The sequence below is a fragment of the Oculina patagonica genome, chromosome 8, assembly GCF_052425735.1.
Source record: "Oculina patagonica isolate OP01 chromosome 8, crgOcupat, whole genome shotgun sequence".
In the NCBI taxonomy this organism is placed as follows: domain Eukaryota; kingdom Metazoa; phylum Cnidaria; class Anthozoa; order Scleractinia; family Oculinidae; genus Oculina; species Oculina patagonica.
The window spans coordinates 13,562,720-13,569,260 of NC_135765.1; the positions used below are offsets into that span (position 1 = coordinate 13,562,720).

General features: G+C 38.1%; 1 long non-coding RNA gene across 1 annotated transcript; it reads left to right on the forward strand.

Moving 5' to 3' along the window:
• Positions 1 to 4,403: 4,403 nt before the first annotated feature.
• On the forward strand, positions 4,404 to 5,095 carry LOC144663901 (uncharacterized). Its single transcript, XR_013572696.1, has 2 exons — positions 4,404 to 4,769; positions 4,811 to 5,095. It is a non-coding gene; the product is annotated as an uncharacterized LOC144663901 (long non-coding RNA).
• Positions 5,096 to 6,541: the final 1,446 nt, after the last annotated feature.

Consider the following 6,541-nt stretch of genomic DNA (forward strand, 5'->3'; position numbering starts at 1 on the left):
AAACGTGCGTGAAAAAACGTACGTTTGCAAATTTTCACTCTCGCGTAAACAGTATTAAAAAGCTTTTTTTACGTGCGTTGAACGTACGTAGATACCCGTCGTCCTGAATTTTGGCGCCAAAAAGCAGGGAGATCGCGGGTAATTTGATTCACCTGCCGCCAAAGTAATGGCACCCGCTAGAGACAAGCGTTTCCTTCTCCTTTTTTTACCTACGACAAAGGCGTAAGAGACTTGTAAGAGAAGACGAAAATACCGCAAAAGATTTTGGGTAGGACCGTTAAACCGTTACCAAGTGGGTGAATACCACATGCTAGTAATAGAAATGCGTGATTATGACCACGAGTCATTTTATAAATACTTCGGAAAGACAACATAAAGATTCGAGTACGCCTTCCCGGCTTCCCGATTCACAGCCTCCATGACCGGACGCCAGGCGTTTCTTTCACAACTGTGTTCTTGTAATTTGAAGTGCTTTTACATCTGAATATTTTCCCATGTTTACGTCCACGGCGATTAAAACAAAATGGCGTCGACATGGCACGTGGTCTCATGTGACAAAATCCAAAAGTATGATTGGTTAAATCGCTGCGTAACCGCAGACAGCCGCGAAAAAAATTGAACTCAGTTCAACTTCTGCGAAAACCCTCAGGATCGCTACGTGCCTATACGTGCGTGTAACATACGTAAATACCTAGAAAAACGTGGCATTGCAAATTGGACAACGTAAAGTCAACGCACATAATCGCACGCGTAAAATTTAATTTTTACGTACGTTTATAATTTTCACGTACGTTAACATGCGTGGACAAAAACTCGACAGTGGAAATCCACCTTTGGCATCTTTATGAAGGCTCACTCCGTTTTCAACGCTAATAGAGCAAAAATGGGAAAAAATGCGTCTCTACGTCTGCACGTTTGCACGCTTCTCGTAGTTCAAAGTTCATAGTTGGTCACGTAATAACGCTATTATTAAATGTACAGCTCATAACTCAAAAAAATAATCCAAACTTTTCTCAATTGATTGGAAAAAAGCTACACGGCTCACGAAAGTTAACTGACACCTAAGCAAGTTTCCTCGAAAAAAAATTTTAATCAAGCAGTAAATGCGGGAGTTAATTCTATACATTTTGGTCACCTGTCATTTCCATAAACTTCCATCCAGGACCCGGTTGTTCAAAAGAGAGTTAACTCCTAACCTCGGGTTAAATCGACTTAACCTCCGGTTAAATTTTATCCGCAGGTTAGTTCTGTTGTTCGAAGGTAAGTTAACGCTAACCTCGGGGTAAACAGCGGGTTAAATTTAACCCACCTAGCTAGGTGGGTTAAATCGTTAACCTCGGATTAAATAGTAAAATTCAATAGTAAAAGTCAAACAAAACGGCAGAATGCATCAAGCTACAGTAGAACCTCGGTAACTCGAACTCTGAAGGAAAACGAAAAACAGTTCGAGTTAGCGGGGTTTCGAGTTATCGGAGTCGATTGAATATTTAATTTGGCAAGCTAATAATTGATATTTTAGTGATTTTTCAGCCCTTCAGTAAACAGTACAGTGAAAATTGAACTTATCTCGTCAGAAACTGGAAGTTAGTTCGAGTTAGCGGGGTATTCGAGTTATCCGAGTTCGAGTTACCGGGGTTCTTCTGTATATATTAATTGACTCCAGATGCTCGAAGAACTTGTAAAAATTGATAATCGGCGAAATTTTCAGCTCTTTGCGTGTGATATTGAAGGAGATATTAGCTTTCTAAAACTGCAAAATTTCTGGGTGGCAAAAGCGCCACACATTTTACATTCTTTGTAAATTTCGAGTTTTCAAACCCGTTTCACAGAAAAAAAGTATTAAACACATCGGGCTAAAATTAACAACGAAAGTTAATCGTGTCATGTTTTTTCAATATTCAGAACTGATAGTCCGGCGGCTTAGCTCCTGAATTGTGCGATTTTTGATACAAGCACCAAACTTTGAAGGATTACAAGCATTCGCATACTAATCAATTCTTGATATAGTGCCAACGTCAATTTCCTATTTTTAGCTAGTAAACAGCAATGAAATTTTCAGCCGAGAGGCCCCCCTTGCCCCTTCCCCACGAAGTATTTCTTCTTGTACTTTTATAAACCTTTTATTGTTGATTTTTATTCATAAATACAGATATGAATGCTTTTAATTAGGCTTACAATTGTTATTTTTTTACCATCTGTTTGGTACCAATAATTCAATAGGAAATTATTGCATGGGAAAAGATTTTTTCGTTCCCCGCCCTCTGCTCCCTCACGTCTTTCGTTTTGCGCTAGCGTCCAGGTCTCTCGCGATCGGTGAACCGTTCGCTAACAGAAGAAAAATAGGAAAATATAGGGCTGTGAACAGTCTAAATTACAGCATTTCATTCTACATTTTGTACGTGCGACTTGGCATCACTACCTGGCATAATAGTATTTGTCTATAAACCAGGACAAACAAATATTTCACGAAATTTCATTGATTTTAACCCTATCCAGACCGGAAGGGGCGGAAAGTGCCCGCGCTGACTTTGAACGCTTGTAACTTTTTCAAGATTCAACCAAACGCTACCAAACTTAGCGAGTTAATCTAAAATTTATCTGGAAATAATTTGGTAGGATAAGTTGTTGTGTCAGGAACTTGACACAAACACCATGGCAATGGCATTTTGACAGGCATGTCTTCCCAATTTTGTAATTTTCGTGTTTCCATTAATGAAAAATAATTTTAATGCAGTTATTTTCATCCTTGTACGGTTTTTAAGCACAGTTTTATTGATTTTGAGTACTTTGCAGTAATTTTGGGCGATTTTATGACGTTTTGGAAAAAATTCGAAATCCAAGATGGCGGATCCAAGATGGCGGCTGTTTTGACATTATAATGTAATTGTCACCTGATGTGACGTCATCTTCCCACGTGACGTATACCAAAAGATAGGTGTTTGGACATACTATATATTCCGTAAGTTTCATTGTGATTGCTTAAATATTCTGGAAGTTACGGAGGTCTGAAAAGATCCAAAAAAGCCCGGTCTGAATAGGGTTAATAAATTAAGGTTTCCATGGAAACCGGTGTTTTTCGGGCTTGGCACTATATCTGAAAAAATTTCTGTTGGTGACCACTTTCATTGTGCCAAGTTTCATGCTTGTATCAAAAAGTGCACAATTCAACTAAAATTTCGAGCTAAGCCGCCGGACTATGATATTTTGTTGCTCGATCAAAAACTGGCGCGCTTATTATATGCTAATGAAACAAATATTATAAACAAAGATTCCCCTATAGTCCATTTTAATTACAACTCATGTTTTTTAAACGGATATAATTGTAGTCACGTTTCAATGAGAAACAAGCTGCCAAATATCATTTAACTTGCCAATATAATTTCAGGAAACGCTTGGTGGTTATAGCTTAAGGTCGCGGGGGGACACCTTTGGCTTATCATTATGCATTTATTTAAAGCGTATGCACGAAGTGCAACGACTGACATCGACAACTTAACGAGCGAGTATTTGCATAAAAATATGAGCGGACGCGTGATTTGATGTGTTCGCGTGTGGAATTGTTTGTGATAAAAATGTTTACTCAGAAGGAAAGTAGGGCTCTGAAAAATTCCCATGTTTATTTAGCTGACATTTTAGCTGTTTATTTAGCTGACATCGACAACTTAACGAGCGAGTATTTGCATAAAAATATGAGCGGACGCGTGATTTGATGTGTTCGCGTGTGGAATTGTTTGTGAAAAATGTTTACTCAAAAGAAAAGAAGGGCTCTGAAAAATCCCCATGTTTATTTGATTTCTAAAACATAAAAATGCTTGAACTCTTACGAAATTTTATCCAATTTACAACAACGCTTAACTTTATGCGTTTATATAGATTGAAGGAAGTCTATGGCCTAATATTCGTGTAACTCAGAGTTATCATAATATATAGATTTAGGCAAGCCTAAAAGCGGAGCTCCCCATTTATTTAATTTTCACTGGAGCTTACAATGTTTTGATTCTAGTGAATAAGCGGCCAAAGTACTAATGTTTATGGCGGTTTATAGGTTCAAGACAAATTTAAATAGCTCACGGTTAAACAACTGAATGTCAGCAGTACGACAAAAATAATAATCTTAAAGCGGTGCAAAATCATTACTCATGGCACGAAAAATTACTTTAGAGTACAGTAAATTATCTGCTTTCTAGCAATAGAAAATAGTTTCGCGATCCTGTTATAGTTTCGCAGCAGTTTAGTAGACTCCACAATATCTGTTACATTGATATAGGATATATTCAACGAGTAACGCAGAGTCTGTTGGATTAGCTCAATCGGTAAGGTGCCAGTCTGCGGATCCGGAGGTCGTGAGTTCAAGTCCCAGAGGGTTGAGTTTTTTTTTCTTTTTCTTTTCTTTTTTTTTTTACCCCGTAGCAATAAAATGGTTTGTTTATTCTATCAACCCGATTTAGCTTTCGAATGCTCCTTCATGTACGATGCTGGCTTTACAGATAGACACGAAAGTCATCGATCGATTATGGCTCTCGATGTCCACTTTTTTGGCGGTCGATTACTCAGTCTACACGTAATTTTCAGCCACATTTTGTTTCATTGCTTCTTGTTTTTCTTTTCAAACCTCTTTAATTTTCACTGGAGCTTACAATGTTTTCATTCTAGTGAATAAGCGGCCAAAGTACTAATGTTTATGGCGGTTTATAGGTTCAAGACAAATTTAAATAGCTCACGGTTAAACCGAATGTCAGCAGTACGACAGAAATAATAATCTTAAAGCGGTGCAAAATCATTACTCATGGCACGAAAAATTACTTTAGAGTACAGTAAATTATCTGCTTTCTAGCAATAGAAAATAGTTTCGCGATCCTGTTATAGTTTCGCAGCAGTTTAGTAGACTCCACAATATCTATTACATTGATATAGGATATATTCAACGTGCATTTTCAGAGTCTGTCGGATTAGCTCAATCGGTAAGGTGCCAGCCTGCGGATCCGGAGGTCGTGAGTTCAAATCCCAGAGGGTCAAGTTTTTTTTTTCTTTTTTCCTTTTTTTTTTTTTTTTTTTTTTTTTTTTTACCCCATAGCAATAAAATGGTTTGTTTATTCTATCAACCCGATTTAGCTTTCGAATGCTCCTTCATGTACGATGCTGGCTTTACAGATAGACACGAAAGTCATCGATCGATTGTGGCTCTCAATGTCCACTTTTTTGGCGGTCGATTACTTTCTACACGTAATTTTCAGCCACATTTTGTTTCATTGCTTCTTGTTTTTCTTTTCAAACCTCTTTAAATTTTAAAGGCCGCCTTTATACGGCCTTCTTGCTTCACTATTTCTACCATCAAACTATGGCGGCCATGATGCGCAACTCCGTACGACGTTCGTACGCGCCCGCGAACCATGCCGCTATCCATGTTGACCATGAAAACTGAGAGGCAAGGTTTTCCTGCATTTGTGCTTTTTTTTCTTATTTTATTGTGCTTTTTTATGGGTATGGGGCTCCGCTCTGCGGCCCTGCGGGCCGCTAAGGAGCTCCGCTAATAATATTTACTGATAAACAATCGTGTCTTTTTTTGTTAAAAAAGCATTGTTCTCACAATTAAAGCGTGGAATATAATTACCATAATTACCATTTGGAAAGCGTGTTTTGATCGGGAGACCTTCGGAAATCTCAAAGTTTGGACTTTTCCGACAATTTTGGGGCTGAGAATACAGCGCGGATACAGAACTTCATGAGCTGCCACTGCAGAGAGGTAAACTAGGAATACTGTAGTGTGTCATAACAGAAGCGGAATTCTAAAAGAGCGTTTTTAAAAAAAGAGAGAAGGCATTGAATTCAAATTTGCACATTTAAACCACCATAACTTGCTGGCAAACTTTAAATTAAAAATTCCGCTTCTGTTATGACACTCTAGAGGTATTGACTGATTAGTTTTTGACAAGATCATAGTGTGCTGTCTCCTACTCGTTCCGCAAACTCTGCCCAAAAATCAAGTTCTTCCCAATTTGGAACTAACGAGGCTATAACATCGCCGTTAAGTGCAATCTACCAAATAAAAGATCACATTCAAAGTCTTTCATCATTTCTGTATGTCTCTGTAAAATTTGAGCTTAATCGCACCCGATAACAGCCGAGACATAAGAATTTTAAAAGATGCAGGTCAAGCAAAATTTCGCTTCATGAATTTATTCATGTTGTAGGTGTCCCCCGCGACCTTAAACCGCTTTGAAGTAACACATCTGTCATGCTAGCTTTAAGAAGCTGAGGGACAAAACATGAAAAAAAATTAGACAAGAAACAGATTAATTTAAAAACATATATTTTACTCTAGAAGGAAACAACAAGAACAAGAGGTAATAATAGCTTTCTACAGCCGCAGTAAGAATTGTGGTGAGTTTCTGTGTATTCTTCTCCTGATTTGCGGCTATAAAGAATGCTTATGTAAAAGTATTCGCTTAGTGCGCGAGGTGTCTCAGTACAGTTTTTTTTTTCTGAACTATACCTAACATTTTCAATTGGCCGTTTAGCAGTCATACCAGACACGGATCGA